Here is an 18,910-nt window from a genome sequence, read left to right on the forward strand (position 1 = left end):
CCCATCCCCTTTTACTTTCCTCCTCTCGTCCCTTCCCCCCCACTTTCTTTTTTTTTTTCTTTCTTTCTTTCTTTTTCTCTGTTGTCTCTCTCCCTCTTGTCCCTCATATTCTACTTAGTTTATTTTAACTCAATTATAAAATAGGTGCGGCAGGAAACACCTCACATTCGCTGGGGTTTTCTCATCCTCCACTGCCTCATTTCTGTCTGAACTGATTTAGCCTACCTGCACTATCCTCTTTCCCCTACATCTTGATATCAGCCACCATCTACTGGCTCTCCCATATTCCACCTCCCACCTCCCTTTCTTCGATCCACGAAGGGTCTAAGTCTTAATTTCTAATACTTATGTTTTGTTTTCTGTCTGTTATCCACTCTTGAAACTATTACCATTTTTTTTCTCTTTCCCTCTCTCACGAAATCAATAGCTTTTTAGCTCATACCATAATCCTCCCATATTCAATCACCTACCTCATAATAGGTACTCTACCTACTGCTATAACTCTACACAATTTACATAAATCTAACCTCCATCCTCCCAGATCTCATATTCTTGCTTTGTTAACATATATCACCAATATTACTTTACACTTTTCCCTTGCTTACACAATTGCCTTCCCCCAACACTAATACTTTCCTTTAAAGTGAACTTAACCAACAAGAAACTAGAATAAGAAGAAAAAAGTGATAAAGAGAAGATATAACACCTATGCAAAAATAACAGCTAATTAACCTCCAAGAGCAGACAAAGAACCTAAGGAACTGATTAAATCCATCAAGATAAAGAGATGACCAGAAAGCAACAAAAATCTACAAACCAAACCAGTAATCAGGAAAACATGGCTGAATCCAATCAACAAACCAATAATCCTGAAGGGGAGCAAAACTTGGCACAAGCAATGAAAGATCTCAGAACATTTATCACCGACAAATTTGACGAAGTAATGAAAGAGGTTAACAACATGAAGACATCACTTGGAGGGGAAATTGCAGACATACGAAAAAACATAACAGATATGATGGGAATGAACACCACAGTTCAAGGAATCAAAAATACACTTGCAGCAAATATCAGCAGACTAGAAGAGACAGAGCAGAGAATTAGTGATGTGGAAGACAGTACTTCAGAAATCAAACAGATAGTAGAAGGGGTCAATAAGAAGATAGAAAAAATCCAATTAGGATTTAGGGACCTGAATGACAATGGAAAACGCTCAAACATACGTATTATAGGCATTCCAGAAGGTGAAGAGAAGGGAAAGGGGTCAGAAGGAATGTTGCAGGAAATAATGGCTGAAAACTTCCCAAATCTACTGAAAGAGACAGATGTACATATCCAAGAAGCACAGCGCACTCCACAAGTCATAAACCCCAACAGGCCCACCCCAAGACATATACTTGTCAAATTATCCAATGCTCAAGACAAAGAGAAAATCCTAAAAGCAGCAAGAGAAAAGAAAACCATCACATACAAGGGAAGCTCAATTAGATTAAGTGCTGATTTCTCCTCTGAAACCATGGAGGCAAGAAGGCAGTGGTATGATATAGTCAAGGTACTAAAGGAAAGAAATTTCCAACCAAGAATACTCTATCCTGCTAAATTAGCATTCAAACATGATGGAGAGTTCAAAATATTCGCAGACAAACAGAAACTGAAAGAGTATACCAACAAGAAACCTCCCCTTCAAGAAATTCTAAAGGGAGTTCTACAGGAAGAAAGGAAAAAACAGGAAAGGCAGAGTTGGAGGAGAGTATAAGACCAACAACAATAACAAAAAAGACAAAAAAAATATACAAACAAAATATGACAAACACAAATCCAATCAAAATATGGCTAGCACAAATAATTCCTTGATAGTAATAACACTGAATGTCAATGGATTAAACTCACCTATCAAAAGATTCAGACTGGGACACTGGATAAGGAAATATGACCCATCCATATGCTGTCTACAAGAGACACATCTTAGGCCCAGAGACGCATGGAGATTGAAAGTGAATGGCTGGAAAACAATCATACAAGCTAACAATAACCAAAAAAAGGCAGGAGTAGCTATATTAATATCAGACAAAATAGACTTTAAATGTGAAACAATTGTGAGAGACAAAGAAGGATACTACATTTTAGTGAAAGGGAAAATCTGTCAAGAAGATCGAACAATCATAAATATCTATGCCCCTAACAAGGGTGCCTCTAAATACATCAGGCAAATGCTGGAAAAACTAAGTGAAAGAATAGATACATCTACAATTATAGTGGGAGATTTTAATACACCACTATCAACTCTGGACAGAACATCTCAAAAGAGAATCACCAAAGAAACAAAAATTCTGAATAGTATATTAGAGGAGCTGGATCTAATAGATATATATAGATCGCTATACCCAAACACAGCAGGATATACATTTTTCTCAAGCGCACATGGATCATTCTCCAAGATAGATCATATGCTAGGCCACAAAGAAAGGCTGAACGAATTCAGAAAGATTGAAATCATACAAAACATTATCTCTGACCACAGTGGACTCAAGCTGGAGATTTGCAAGGGACAGAAGCCTAGATTTCACACCACGATTTGGAAATTAAACAGCACACTCTTAGAAAAACAGTGGATCAAAGAGGAAATCTCAAAACAAATCAATGACTACCTTGAAACAAATGATAATGATAACACAACATACCAAAATTTATGGGATGCAGCAAAAGCAGTACTGAGAGGGAAGTTTATAGCCATAAATTCATATATCAAAAAAGAAGAAAGAGCAAAAATTGAAGGACTAACTGCACATTTGAAGGAATTAGAAAAACAACAACAAAGTAACCCAACAGAAAGAAGAAGGAAGGAAATAACAAAGATAAGAGCAGAACTAAATGAAATAGAAAATAAGAAAGCACTTGAACAGATAAACAAGACCAAGAGCTGGTTTTTTGAGAAGATTAACAAAATTGACAAACCTTTAGCAACACTAACAAAGAAAAAAAGAGAGAAGATGCAAATACACAAAATAAGAAATGAGAAAGGCGATATCACCACTGACCCCACAGAAATAAAGACTATGATAAGACGATATTTTGAAAAACTATATTCCAACAAAAATGACAATCTAGAGGAAATGGACAAATTCCTAGAAACACATAAGCAGCCCATATTGACAAAAGAAGAAATTGATGATCTTAACAAACCAACCACAAGCAGAGAGATAGAATCAGTTATTAAAAATCTCCCAACTAAGAAGAGCCCAGGGCCAGATGGCTTCACAGGTGAATTCTACAAAACATTCCGAAAAGAACTGACACCAATCCTGCTGAAACTATTCCAAACCATCCAAACAGAAAGAACATTACCCAACTCCTTCTATGATGCCAACATTACCCTAGTACCAAAGCCAAACAAAGACATCACAAGAAAGGAAAATTACAGACCAATTTCTCTAATGAATCTAGACGCAAAAATACTTAACAAAATACTTGCTAATCGTATTCAACAACACATTAAATGTATTATACACCACGACCAAGTGGGATTCATCCCAGGTATGCAAGGATGGTTCAACATAAGAAAATCAATCAACGTAATACACCATATAAACAGATTGAAGGAAAAAAAATCACATGATTATATCTATTGATGCAGAAAAACATTTGACAAAATACAGCACCCTTTCTTGATAAAAACACTCCAAAAGATTGGAATACAAGGAAATTTTTTGAACATGATAAAGAGTATATATGAAAAACCTAAAGCCAATATTGTTTACAATGGAGAAATCCTAGACTCCTTCCCTCTAAACTCAGGAACAAGGCAAGGATGCCCACTGTCTCCGCTCCAATTTAACATTGTCTTAGAAGTACTTGCTCGAGCACTGAGGCAAGAACCAGAAATAAAAGGCATTCAAATTGGAAAGGAAGAAGTCAAAATTTCATTATTTGCAGATGACATGATCCTATACATAGAAAACCCTGAGAGATGTACAACGAAGATTCTAGAACTCATAAATGAGTTTACCATGGGAGTTATGGTCATGGCCGATGGGGTTAACTACCAGGGCAGATGGCCCCTCTTTGGAAATGGTGTTTATGTGTGATGAATCTGGACTCAGATGGGATCTCCCTTCATAAGACTTTCATGCTAATGTGCTGGAGGTGCAGTTAATGTTGGGGTTTAAGATATATTTAGGGGATTTGAATCTCTGGACTGACAATGTGATAGCCAGATCCTGAGCCTCAACAGACTCCAGCACCTACAATCTGATTTATTGGACTTACCACACTCAGCTAAGATGGAGGTGAAGAAGGACAACCACCACACCATGGAGCCTAGAGTGATTACAACTGAAAATGGGAGGATTGCATCCAGCATCCAGGTGGAATCTGAGCCTCCTCTTGACATAAAGGTGCAATGGACACAACCAATCCAGTGTCCACATAGAAGAGGTGGCATTGGATTGGGAAAAGTGGACATAATGGACAAAGGGTATGGGGAAAGGCAGGAAGAGATGAGAGGTGGAGGCATCTTCGGGACATGGAGCTGCCCTGGATGGTGCTTCAGAGGTAATCACCGGACATTGTAAATCCTCACAGGGCCTACATGATGGAATAGAGGAGAGTATGGGCCATGATGTGAACCAATGTATATGAGGTGCAGAGGTGCCCAAAGATGTACTTACCAAATCCAATGGATGTGTCATGATGATGGGAACGAGTGTTGTTGGGGGGGGGGAGAGGGGGGGTGGGGGGGTGGGGTTGAATGGGACCTCACATATATATTTTTAATGTAATATTATTACAAAGTCAATAAAAAATAAAAAAAATTAATAAAAAAATAAATAAATAAATAAATAATTTTAAAAGCTAAAAAAAAAAAAATAAATGAGTTTAGTAAAGTCGCAGGTTATAAGATCAATGCGCAAAAATCAGTAGCATTTCTGTACACTAATAATGAGCAAGATCAGGAGGAAATCAAGAAACAAATACCATTCACAATAGTAAATAAAAAAATCAAATACTTAGGAATAAATTTAACTAAAGAGGTAAAGAACTTATACACCGAGAACTATACAAGATTGTTCAAGGAAATCAAAGAAGACCTGAATAAATGGAAGACTATTCCTTGTTCATGGATAGGAAGACTGAATATTATTAAGATGTCTATCCTACCAAAACTGATCTACACATTCAATGCAATCCCAATAAAAATCAATGCAGCCTTCTTTAAGGAACTAGAAAAACTAACTATGAAATTTATTTGGAAAGGAAAGAGACCCCGAATAGCCAAAGACATACTGAAAAAGAAAAACGAAATTGGAGGAATCACACTACCTGACTTCAAAACATACTATAAAGCTACGGTGGTGAAAACAGCATGGTATTGGCATAAGGAGAGACACATAGACCAATGGAATCGAATTGAAAGCTCTGATATAGAACCTCACATATACAGCCACATAATATTCGATAAAGCCACCAAACCCTCTCAACTGGGAGAGAGTGGCCTATTCAACAAATGGTGTCTGGAGAACTGGATAGCCATATGTAGAAGAATGAAAGAGGATTACCATCTCACACCTTATACAAAGATCAACTCAAGATGGATCAAGGACCTAAATATAAGAGCCAAGACCATAAAAACCTTAGAAAGCAGTGTAGGGAAACATCTACAGGACCTTGTAATAGGAAATGGATTTATGAATATCTCACCAAAAGCACGAGCAGCAAAAGAACTAATAGATAAATGGGACTACCTCAAAATTAAAGCCTTCTGCACCTCAAAGGAGTTTGTCAAGAAAGTAAAAAGGGAGCCCACACAGTGGGAGAAAATATTTGGCAATCATATATCTGATAAGAAACTTATAACGTGCATATATAAAGAACTTCTATATCTTGAAAATAAAAAGATAAACAACTCATTTAAAAAATGGGAAAAAGACTTAAACAGACACTTCTCCGAAGAAGAAATACAAATGGCAAAAAAGCACATGAAAAAATGCTCCAAATCTCTAGCTATCAGGGAAATGCAAATTAAAACCACAATGAGATACCATCTTACACCCATAAGATTGGCAGCTATGAAAAAAACAGAAGAATACAAGTCCTGGAGAGGATGTGAAGGAAGGGGAACACTCATCCATTGCTGGTGGGAATGCAGAAGGATCCAACCATTCTGGAGAACAGTATGGCGGTTTCTCAAAAAACTAGCCATAGATTTACCATATGACCCAGCAATACCACTGCTGGGTATATACCCAGCAGAACTGAAAACAAGGACACAAACAGATGTATGTACACCAATGTTCATAGCAGCATTGTTCACTATTGCCAAAAGTTGGAATCAACCCAAATGCCCATCAACAGATGAGTGGATCAATAAAATGTGGTATATACACACAATGGAATACTACTCGGCTGTAAGAACAAACACACTACAAACACATGTGATAACATGGATGAATCTTGAGAACCTTATGTTGAGTGAAGCAACCCAGACATTGAAGGACAAATACTACATGATCTCAATGATATGAAATAAACAAGCTGCCTTAGATAGCAAGAGACTGAACGATAGGCTTACAGGAAATCGGAGGGTGGAGGAAGGATATGAGCCGATGTCTGCAGGGTTGGAATTTAAGATGAGATGGTGGTAAGTATGAACACAAAGAAGAGATAAAAGGGGGGCAAGGGGTTGCCTTTGTTTGGGGCTTTGCGGGTTTGAGGGTGGCTGGGGAGGGACGGATGGGTAACATTGCCCAAAAGTGGGGGGAGGGAGGGGTAGTATACGAACACAGGAGAGGGTCAGATGTTGGTGGAGAGTAAAATGCCGAGAAAATCATATCAAAATATAATAAAGAGGGTTACCTGTTTAGAATGCTCGGAGGGGAGGGTTTGATGCAGGACGGGCTCCTGGGGAATGTCTAAATGCTCATTCTGCCAGAGTGGGTGTCACCACGGGGTAGAAACCCAAGTAGTGAGAGTGGGGGTGGACCCACATCCTGGGGAGGACTAATGCCACCAAATAGAGGGAACTGTATCCCTCGAGAGAAAGGGTGGCTCCCAGGGCACTGGGGCAGTTGAGCAAGTTAGGCCCTGAACACTATTCCATCTTTCTCTGGAAGTGGCTCCTCAGGAAACGGAGGTTGGCTGTCACTGTGGGCACCAAGGTGGAAGGGAAAATGGACGTTAAATGTGTGGAACCAAGGTAAATGGGGGGTAAGAGAGGAGTTTCTTGAGAGTACACAACGATGGATATAAAACATGTAATATTACACCATAACATATAGGAGATGACAGACTGATAATGTCAACCATAATGTAAAACATAGGATAACTAAGAATGTAAAGAACTGTGTATCCTAAAGTATGCACCATAATGTAAGCACAGATGTCACCTTGTTAGAAAGCTAATGTCTCAGACTCTGTACATCACGTTAAGTAAATATGATGTGAATAGGGTGTAAGAGTATCGCTGTGGAAGGAAAAAGGTTTTGTGGTGGATGTATGGGAGTGCTATATATTATATATATGCATTGCTGTGGTCTAGGACTCCTGTGAAGAGAAGCTGAATAATTAGGGGGCAAAAAAAAAAAAAAAGGATGTAGAATTTTTTCAAGTCAACATTCTTTATCTAAGTTCTTTATCTAACTTTATCCAAGTTCTTTATCTAACCTTTAAATCCATCGCTATATGCCATTCCCTAGTAAGGGACCATGACATTATATTGGGCTTCAAATTTTGGGGAGTTCTGGATCACAGAGTGTTTCAACAATGGCAATGGAGGGATACTGGTATGGGATACCAATGACAGGTGATATATGGCTGACAGGGAGCTGTACAGAACATATGTCCAGGGTGCATGGTAATGTTTGGATATACTCATAGTGGCAACAATTAAAAACCACAGCAGGGGGGGTACTGGGTTCCTGGCCAGTGGTGCTCTGTTGTGGTCCCTAGGGGAGCAGCGTCAGTCACCCAGGTACAGCGGCGGGGACCGGGAGGGAGTGAGGGTTCAACAGTGAGCCCCTGATGCTAATGACTATGCTTGTGAGCTGATAAGCCTAAAATAAGAACAAGGCCTAGAGCAACATTGTGTCTGGGAATTTCCTCCTGTCAGCCTTCATGTTACTCAAATGTGGCCAGTCTCGAAGCCAAACTCAGCATGTAAATGCAATGCCTTCCCCCAGCGTGGGACATGACACCCGGGGATGAGCCTCCCTGGCACCGAGGGACCACTATCAATTACCAACTGATGATGCAACTGGAAAATGACCTTATACGGAAGGTTCAATGTGGATCAGCAGAATATCCCTGTCTACATAAAATAACATGACTTTAAAATGCTGTTTGACCTAAAGTAAGGGGGAAATGGAAAAGAGAAATGAGTTTATATGGCTACGAGTTTCTAAAAAAGAGTCTGGAGGCTGGCAGAAGGATTGCCCTCATGCACAACTGAGCAGAGTCAGAGAGACAGATAAAGCAGATACAACCCCCAGATATCAGTTCCTTCGAGGGCTAAAGAGACCCATGGGAATTATGGTCATGGCCGATGGGGTTAACTACCAGGTCAGATAGCCCCTTTTTGGAACTGGTGTTTATGTGTGATGAATCTGGACTCAGTTGGGATCTTCCTTCATAAGACTTTCATGCTAAGGTGATGGAGGTGCAGTTAATGTTGGGGTTTAAGATATATTTAGCGGATTTGAATCTCTGGACTGACAATGTGATAGCCAGGTCCTGAGCCTCAACAGACTCCAGCACCTACAATATGATGTATTGGACTTACCACACTCAGCTAAGATGGAGTTGAAGAAGGACAACCACCACACCATGGAGCCTAGAGTGATTACAACTGAAAGTGGGAGGATTGCATCCAACATCCATGTGGAATCTGAGCCTCCTCTTGACATAGAGGTGCAATGGACACAACCAATCCGATGTCCACATAGAAGAGGTGGCATTGGATTGGGAAAAGTGGACATGGTGGCTGATGGGTATGGGGAAAGGCAGGAAGAGATGAGAGGTGGAGGCGTCTTTGGGACATGGAGCTGCCCTGGATGGTGCTTCAGAGGCAATCACCGGACATTGTAAATCCTCACAGGGCCCACTGGATGGAATGGAGGAGAGTATGGGCCATGATGTGGACCATTGACTATGAGGTGCAGAGGTGCCCAAAGATGTACTTACCAAATCCAATGGATGTGTCATGATGATGGGAACGAGTGTTGCTGGGTGGGGGGAGAGGTGGGGTGGGGGGGTAGGGTTGAATGTGACCTCACATATATATTTTTAATGTAATATTAATACAAAATCAATAAAAAAATAGTTAATGTAAAAAAAATATGGAAAAGTGAAAAAATTAGGATTCAAAATATTGAATAGTAGCATACTTTTTAAATTAAGATATATATATATTAACATTTTTTAAAGTGTGGAAGAATACACCACAATGTTAGTGGTTATTGTTTTGTTGGTGAAATTTTTTTGTCTGTGTTTTATTTTTCTATAAGAAACACAGATAATCTCTATTCAAAAAACAAAAAGAAAAAGATCAGAATGAAACAAAACAAAATCTTTTTAGAGTTTCACCTGGTGTTTCTTTTCATTTAGCTATCATGTCCATGTACCCTTTGGTGATGCTTTCTTAAGGAAGCACTGACAGCCTTCTGACAGTGTAAAGCCTCCCATATGAATGCACGAGTGGATGGATAAATTTGTAAAGTCAGTATCATCACACACTACTTAAATATCACAAAATCAGCAAGTAGCTTATACATACACATACATACATATGTACATACATAATCAGTATATAATTTTAAATGTTTACATGAGCCTAGTATCTTTTTCTATTTCCCAATGTACTCTCTACTCCAACCATAGTAGATTTCACTATTTTGAGTGCCCACTATGCTATTCTTCTCTCTGCGCTTTTTCTCACATTGTTCCCTACTTGGAATACCTCTGTCCTTCTTGTGGTGTATCTCCAAATATCATCCATCCTTTGAGAACCATTTTAAGATCTGCTACCTCCATGAAAACTGAAACTATGCCAAGCCAACAGTTCCATTGAACTCTTTGCTGAATTATCTTGAATTGTTTTCATATTATTTTACATATGTAAGTCTTGTCCTCTTAGACTCACTCATTACCACACAAAAAAAAACCTTAAAGAGTAAATAAAGAACCATACTTTTTGATATAGACCATAGTATCTAGCACAGTACTTATTAAACAACCTAGAGCTGTTCAGTATGTGCTTACTGAATTGAAAGAAGTCATCTATCTACCTGGTTAAAACTGACCCTGAATTGCAGCTGATCCTGTACAGAATTTTTCCACCACATTATCTCTTAAAACAACCAATCAAGAATGGGTAAGAAAGCCAAAAAGAATATGAGCATCACTCCCCAAGAATATCGTGGTCATCCCTGAAATACTTTTCTTAAGTTCTGATTAATCTAATTGCTACATCACTAATGAACTTCTTATAGAATTAGAGACTGACATCTGCACTATATGAATATAAATGCTCACCATCAGCTTCTCAGTGATGGTCAAAATTAGATAAATCTTATTCAGAACAAGTATGAATACATAAATGCTTATTTCATGCCTTATTCATGTATTTATCCCTTGTGGATAAAACAGGGAGTGGGCTAAAAACATGGCTTCAAATATGATTTTAAAAATGAAGATTACCTGAATAAGAGGGAAATCTAGCTGTCACATATGTCACTTCACTAATCTTCAGGTTATTTCTATTGCTGTCCAGGTTGAAGTCCCCTTCCTCCCTCACCACTCTGTGTGTGTCCCTTCCCAAACAGGAATTCTCCCGAGTAGAAGAGGGCATCTCTTTAGCCAAGGGTATTCAAATTGTTAAGCTCTCCTGCTAGAATCAAAAACAACTAATTTGATATATTTAGTGTTTTGCATATTTTTTCTCTTAGCTCATTCTAATCCTCTCATCATGCTGTGAAAATCATCTTTCTTTCCTTTCAAGTTTGATTCATTCAGTAACGAGTAATTTCAAGGTTTCAAATTTTTAAAAAAATATGTTTCACTTTTTACTTTTCTGTACAAATATTCTCCTGTCATGGTGCTGCACACTTCTAGACCTTTTAGGCATATAATACTTTAACCAGATGAATCTTTAGTGTCATTAATGAAACCTCTGTTCAGGTAGTTTCTGTATCTAAGCATCCACATAAGGAATCATAAAGTCTATGAGGAAGAATGAATTTATCAGACTGTCTTTGTTTATAACTATAAAGAAGTTTCAGAAGCTACCAAAGGGAATTAAGTAATCATAACAATATTTATTTAGCCCTTACTATGTGACAGGCACTGTGCTAGGCATTTAACATGAACATTAAATTTTATAATACAGTCTTGTACTCACTGCACAATACTGCCTCCCCAGATGAACTTTTGCATTTATTCTCTTGGCTATATTGGAAGTACCCCATACTTACTGCATTATTTTGGGGGCTAACTGGGCTACAACCAAAACAGTAAGGTGCTTGATTTTTTTTAGTAAGACACTATGCGTAATACACCCGAAGTTCAGGTAATAAATTTCATTTAGCTGGTGTGAAATATAAGAGAATTAAAATTGAAAAATGAGTTCTTTTGGAAACAAAGATATAAAGGTGGAAAAGCAAAAACAAAATTTCACTCTTATGTGGATATATTCCAGTGTTGTACAGTCTACAATTTACAACAGCATTTGAGTAACACTCAGCAAAAACCAAAACTGAGTTGGATTCAAAAGTTTGGAGAGGAGAGAACATTGTAAATTCAGAGTCTCATTTATTGTTATCTTTGACAGAATTAGTGCTTAATAATAAAGTAAGGTGGCGGACTTGGCCCAGTGGATAGGGCGTCCATCTACCACATGGGAGGTCCGCAGTTCAAACCCCAGGCCTCCTTGACCCGTGTGGAGCTGGCCCATGTGCAGTGCTGATGCATGCAAGGAGTGCCCTGCCACACAGGGGTGTCCCCCGCGTAGGGGAGCCTCGTGGGCAAGGAGTACGCCCCATAAGGAGAGCCGCCCAGCGTGACAGAAAGCGCAGCCTGCCTAAGAATGGTGCCGCCCACACGGAGAGCTGATACAAGATGATGCAACCAAAAGAAACACAGGGGAAACGGACTTTGGCCCAGTGGTTAGGGCGTCCGTCTACCATATGGGAGGTCCGCGGTTCAAACCCCGGGCCTCCTTGACCCGTGTGGAGCTGGCCATGCGCAGTGCTGATGCGCGCAAGGAGTGCCGGGCCACGCCAGGGTGTCCCCCGCGTGGGGGAGCCCCACGCGCAAGGAGTGCGCCCGTGAGGAAAGCCGCCCAGCGTGAAAAGAAAGAGCAGACTGCCCAGGAATGGCGCCGCCCACACTTCCCATGCCGCTGACGACAACAGAAGCGGACAAAGAAAAATAAATCTTTAAAAAAAAAAAAGAAACACAGATTCCCGAGCCACGGACAACAACAGAGGCGGACAAAGAAGATGCAGCAAATAGACACAGAGAACAGACAACCGGGGCGGGGGTCGGGGGGGGAGGGGAGAGAAATAAATAAATCTTTAAAAAATAATAAAGTAAAATTTCTCAACCATAAACTTACATTCAGGTTAGCAACATTTTATATTACTAAACTACAACTCCTTAGAGCATCTTAGTTTTATTGGAACTGTTTGTATGTTTTCCTGTTTCTTTTAGAGTTGGCCCAAAGCCATGTTCTTGCGACCTTGCATAAACCATGATAAGGACCTTGCAAGGAATCATGAATGCTTTGGGCCAGAATACTGGTGGTCTAATGGATGGTTCTTTTCACTTCGTGACAATAATGAGTTGATAGGAGACTTGAGATATAGCTGTACTAGATATATTTGCCTGATGAATGGAAGCTTTCTCAAATGTCAACCTCAGATACTAGTTTTAGCTTTTCACATTTAAACAGGGCAGGAATACATTCAAAATGTGTTCTTTCTCCAAAAAGCTACAAAAAATAAGGATTCTTTAGAAAAAAAACTTCAATTACGTAGCTTTAATACTATCATACTTGACTACAAAAATCGCCACAAATATGGCGAAAAAGTCTAACTCCTTGTCTGATTGCAAGACAGAAACCCCTGATGAGAATTGCTCCAGCAAACCCAAGGCAAAGCAAGTGTTTAGATGTGCACCAGAAGCGAATTGGTGTTTTTTTTTTCCCATTAAATCTGTGGAAAGGAATGAAATTGCAAAGGGAATCATGGGCCTTGGAAGTTCTTGCCCTGGTTCCATCTTGGCGTTGTGTTTTATATTTGTTGTCTATGAGATTCTAGGAGTTGTAGTTGGTCTTTTCTTGCACGCATCTGGATTATATAAACTTTCATATTCAAAGATAATACGTTTTTGTTTTTGTAAGATTTATTTATTCATTCATTCATTCATTCATTCATTCACCCCCTTGTGGCATGTTCCTTCTCTTTTGCTCTCTCTTCTCTGTGTCCATTTGCTGCGTGTTTATTCTGTATCTGCTTGTCTTCCTTTTGTTGTGTCATCTTGCTGTGCCAGCTCTCTGCAGCGCATGGGCCGTCAGCACTCCGTGGTGCACGGGCCAGCTTTGCCTTCACAAGGAGGCCCTGGGACACGAACCCAGAGCCTCCCATATGGTAGATGGGAGCCCAACTGATTGAGCCACAGCCACTTCCCCAAAGATGATGCTTTTGACAAACCATCTTTACAAAGTGCAGTGGCAGAAATTATAAAGCATTCCAGATAGTTGACACAAACTGGTTGCTGATTTGAGCTGAGCTGTCTATATTTTCTTGCCTAGTTCTTTTCATGCCTAATGACATACATTTGTGAGAACACAGCTCAGAGCTAGATATGGATAATTTGTTGTCAATGAACAAATCAAAATATCATACTACAGGTATTTTGCTTAATTTTAAATTTATTCGAACTGAGTGATTGACATATATGTGTGCCTGATTCACCTATTTAGAAGAGTGTCACCCATTTAGAAGAGTTTCTTAGCATATTATAATGTACTTAAAATGCCATATGACATTAAACTGATTATACATTAATGCCTAATTCTCTGAAAGGACATGATCCTATTAATTAACAAGGTCTGCTGTGCTGAGACCCAACCAGGTAGTAACTTTGGATTGTTAGAAGAAAATGGAAAGTCTCACTATTAATAAAATGTTAAAATGTGCAGATTATACCTGTGTATCCACCAAGGCTCATAATGATACAGCGACATTTGTAGATAAATAAGGTTAGTATTTGATTAATTTTTGCTTTGATTTGGAAAAATTTACTTACTCACAGACTGACTCAGATGAGTCCAATGAGCATTAATCCCTGTGAAACTAAATTCATTTTCGATGAAATGTCATTTGCCTAATAAGTTTAAAATCATAATTGGTATCTTTTCCTAACTTGTATCATTAGTAGCAATCCTTGTGGGTGAAATGTGAAAAAAATTAAGTTCTTAAAGTCCTCACTGCTATTTTCATCTCTATACATATTTTAGTAATGTAATGATGCATTAGATTGAATCTTGTACATTATTATAGATTTTCAATAAATACCACTGAGTTGAATACACTGTATAACAGTCACAATTCTAAAATGAAGACTTCTTTACAACAGTTTCTTGCTTGAAGTAAAAGCCTAATTTAATTGTCTAAGTGAAAAAAACCTTGACAAAATCATGTTGTAATGAGGAAAGAGTAGAATCTGGAGCTAAAAGACAAGACTGCAGCACGTGCTCTAGCTCTCCTTTCCTTCTTGTGGTTTAAGTAAACAGCTTAACCTCTTTGAACCTTAGTTTCCTCATCTGCGAAATGGTGTAACTTAATATCTATCTTATAAAGTTTTGGAGATATCAAATAAAATCAAATGGGGGTAAAATGTTTTGTAAATTGTCAAACCATCATGCTAGTCTTTTTTTTTTTTTAGTTTCAAGTGTATGGACAATTGGCTATTAGAATAATGGTAGAAGGAGTTGAAGAACACTCTAAATTTTCTACAAGATTCCTAGCTGCCTGAGAATAGACACGCTGCCTTTTTATCTCCTTATTTGTAGCATATAATATATGCTTGAATATACTATGTACTAAGTAAATATTTGTTGGATAAATATAAATAAAGAATAGATTAAAAGTTTTCATCAGCATAAAAACAGTAATGATGTTGATTCTGCACCAATCTCATCTTGACTATCAAGAGATGCATTGAGCATATTTCCTTCCAAACACCTAATCTTGAAAGGTAAGTAGTGAGGAAGTTGTTTATAGTATATGATGTGATAGGGGCTATATTAATCAGAATACATGGAAGAAGTGCTTTGACAAAAAACATGGAAATGGACATTAGTGAAATCTAATATTGTAATCCTTACCCTCTTTCAATGTGTGTATGTGTGTGTGTACATTTTGACTTTATGTTATAAAACAAGCTGACTTTTGCATACCCACCCAATTTAAAAACAAGTAGACTGTTTGGACTTCTATTTTATAATGAATAAAGGTGATTTATAATAACATTTGAAACAGCTTAAATTATTCTTTCTGGTTAGAAAATAAAATGTATGATATTTTGCTATATTTCCTAGTTTCAAGAACTTATAAAGCTTTTTCTCATGGACAATGGGAATTTTGTAACCAATCATATTCTCCTTTTTCCTTATGACTTCTAGCCAAGTCTAACTTTATTAATGGCATAGAGCCCTGTAGCCTCTATTTCTGTATATTCTCTTTTCCTTCTGTTGTTTTCATTTCATTATATATATACTGTCCCTGATATTTACATCTTTTCCTATTGTATTATATTTTGTTTGTTCTCATGAGCTATTCCCAAACTTTTTTGGTATGTGTTGGAGGTTATAATATATAAATATATACATTAAATATGTATATTGAAGAAATTAATTATATACTAATTTGTGTTTTAAAAATAATATGTAACTTCCTGGTATCTCCTTTATTACCATCTTTTTTCCTTTCTACCACTCTCTCAATTCTCTATTTTTCCATTTTTTAGCATATAATTTATTCCAAGGATGGGCCCTCTTTTATGTAACCCAGAACAGTGGAGGAACTTACTGCACATAAAAACTAGCTCTTTTAATGTGATTTATATTCTAACATTTTTTTTCTTAACCCTTTTAAAGCTAAACTCTATACTCACAACCAATTGCAAGATTTATAAGGTTTCAGTGGCATGATTATTTCATTCATTTAACACACATTTATTGAGAACTTGCCATGTCCTAATCACTTTCTTATGGTACTGTCATATGCACTACTGGAAAAAAAAGATACATAAGATACTGTCACCTCCCTCAAGGTATTTATCATCTTTTAGAAGAGCTAAGATATGTATGTAAATAGTTTTAAGATAAGGAAGAGATTGAATATAAGGTAAATTCATCAGATTAGTTCTGCGCTGGCAAAGGAAGGTAAAAGTAAAATATGACGATGCAAATTTTAAGCCTGGTAATTTGGGCATTAGAGAATATGATAAATAGAAAAAAGGGTACATAGAATGAGAAGCTGGAATTGGTAGTTAGAGGTTATTGTTACTGTGGGACAGCTAAGTAGATATGTCAAGCCAGAAATTTAAAAGATGGACTGGAATTGAGGGGGAAGTTTTTTGGAGATTTTCATATAGAGGTAGTAGCAGAACCTATGATTTTATATGATATTACCAAAGAAAAGAGGGCAGAGAGAAGAGAAGAGGGACAAAGATGGATTCTTTTTTTTTTTTTTTTTTTTTTTTAATTTTTTTATTTTTTATTGACTTTGTAATAATATTACATTAAAAATATATATGTGAGGTCCCATTCAACCCCACCCCCCCACCCCCCCTCTCCCCCCCCCCAACAACACTCATTCCCATCATCATGACACATCCATTGGATTTGGTAAGTACCAAAGATGGATTCTTGAGGAAGATCTCATTGTGACAAAGGGAAGAAAAATCTGACAAGAAGATAAAGAAAAGGGAGTACAATCTAATTGAACAAAAATATATTAATATATTACTGGAGAAACAAATGAGCTTGTTTTTAGGATTAAATAAGATAAATGCGCCTGGACAGGACTTTTCAAAGTAATGTTTCCATAAGTTGTTAAGCTGCCTTTTGTCTATAATTTTACTTTTAGAATTTGAAATAAACTTATGTCAAATGAAATATATAAATATATATAAAGAAAGGAAGGGTAGATGGGAAGATGGAATTGGATTAAGCAGGCAGGGCTCTGCTCTCTCACAAAATCAACAGAGAAAGAGTAAAAAGGTATCTGAGGGACTTGCTTTGGGGGTTAGCAAGACCTGGAAAGTGCTTCACAATTTCCTGGAGGGTGAGGGACAGAGAAACAAAGAACCCGAAACAACAAACATGAGTTACCAAACCCGTGTGGTGGCTGGAAAGGGCTCCTCTCCCTTCCTCAAAAATACTAAGCTGGGTTAAAACTGCTGGTTTGCTGCAGCTGAATGAAAGAGGAACTGACATCTTCCTCTTCCTTCCAGGCAGCTGTTAAAAGCGGAAAGGGAAAGGGAAGGAGAGTTGGGGGAGGGACTTCTCTTCAGTGAATTTAGCCAGAAGAGCTCACTTTGAATTTCAGATCTGGCCAGATCAAAACACAAGAAATTGAAGATTGAAACACATCAGTAGAAAGCTGTGCAGAGGAGCATTATCTGAGGGCTAGTATGGAGATTGCATGGACCAAAACTGCTTTTAGTTCTCCCTGTTTTCTAACTCCTAGTAGAAAACCTACATCCCACTAGTGAACCACTGGCCGAATTTTGGTAATTTAATCTAGGCAACATTGAAGATTTAGAAAAAGTTAAATGAAATATCAAAGAAGAGTTGTGGGGAAAAAAAAATAAGTAAAAGAGAGAGATTGGTCACCAAAATAAATTCACCAATATGTTTAGATATGTAGACATTAGCAAAAAAATCACAAGCCATAATAGGAAACAGGAAGAGATGGCCTGGTCAAAGGAACAAACCAAATATCCTGAAGAAATATAGGATTTAAGATAATCAATGATGATCGCACAAATCTTCTAAATCAGTTTAAAGAATTGAAAGAAATATGACAAAAGAGATAAAGGATATTAAGAAGAAACTGGGCTCTGTCGTGGTCCCTAGGGGAGCAGCGACAGTCTCCCAGGTACAGTGGTGGGGACCGGGAGGGAGTGAGGGTTCAACAGTGAGCCCCTGATACTAATGACTATGCTTGTGAGCTGATAAACCCAAAATAATAACAAGGCCTAGAGCAACTTTGTGCCTGGGAATTTCCTTCTGTCAGCCTTCATGTTACTCAAATGTGGCCAGTCTCGAAGCCAAACTCAGCATGTAAATGCAATGCCTTCCCCCCAGCGTGGGACATGACACCCGGGGATGAGCCTCCCTGGCAACGAGGGACCACTATCAACTACCAACTGATGATGCAACTGGAAAATGACCTTATACGGAAGGTTCAATGCGGATCAGCAGAATATCCATGTCTACATAAAATACCATGACTTTAAAATGCTGTTTGACCTAAAGTAAGGGGGAAATGGAAAGGAGAAATGAGTTTATATGGCTACGAGTTTCTAAAAAAGAGTCTGGAGGCTGGCAGAAGGTTTGCCCTCATGCACAACTGAGCAGAGTCAGAGAGACAGATAAAGCAGACACAACCCCCAGATATTGGTTCCTTTGAGGGCTAAAGAGACCCATGGGAGTTATGGTCATGGCCGATGGGGTTAACTACCAGGGCAGATGGCCCCTCTTTGGAAATGGTGTTTATGTGTGATGAATCTGGACTCAGATGGGATCTCCCTTCATAAGACTTTCATGCTAATGTGCTGGAGGTGCAGTTAATGTTGGGGTTTAAGATATATTTAGGGGATTTGAATCTCTGGACTGACAATGTGATAG

The 18,910-nt window shown here is 38.3% G+C and overlaps 1 protein-coding gene across 1 annotated transcript in view; it reads right to left on the bottom strand.

Moving 5' to 3' along the window:
* The window catches only part of POF1B (POF1B actin binding protein), a 223,606-nt gene that overhangs the window by 118,812 nt on the left and 85,884 nt on the right, over nt 1-18,910 (bottom strand). The gene's annotated exons all lie outside the window — the stretch shown is intronic.

The sequence above is a fragment of the Dasypus novemcinctus genome, chromosome X (genome assembly GCF_030445035.2).
Source record: "Dasypus novemcinctus isolate mDasNov1 chromosome X, mDasNov1.1.hap2, whole genome shotgun sequence".
Taxonomy (NCBI): Eukaryota; Metazoa; Chordata; class Mammalia; order Cingulata; family Dasypodidae; genus Dasypus; species Dasypus novemcinctus.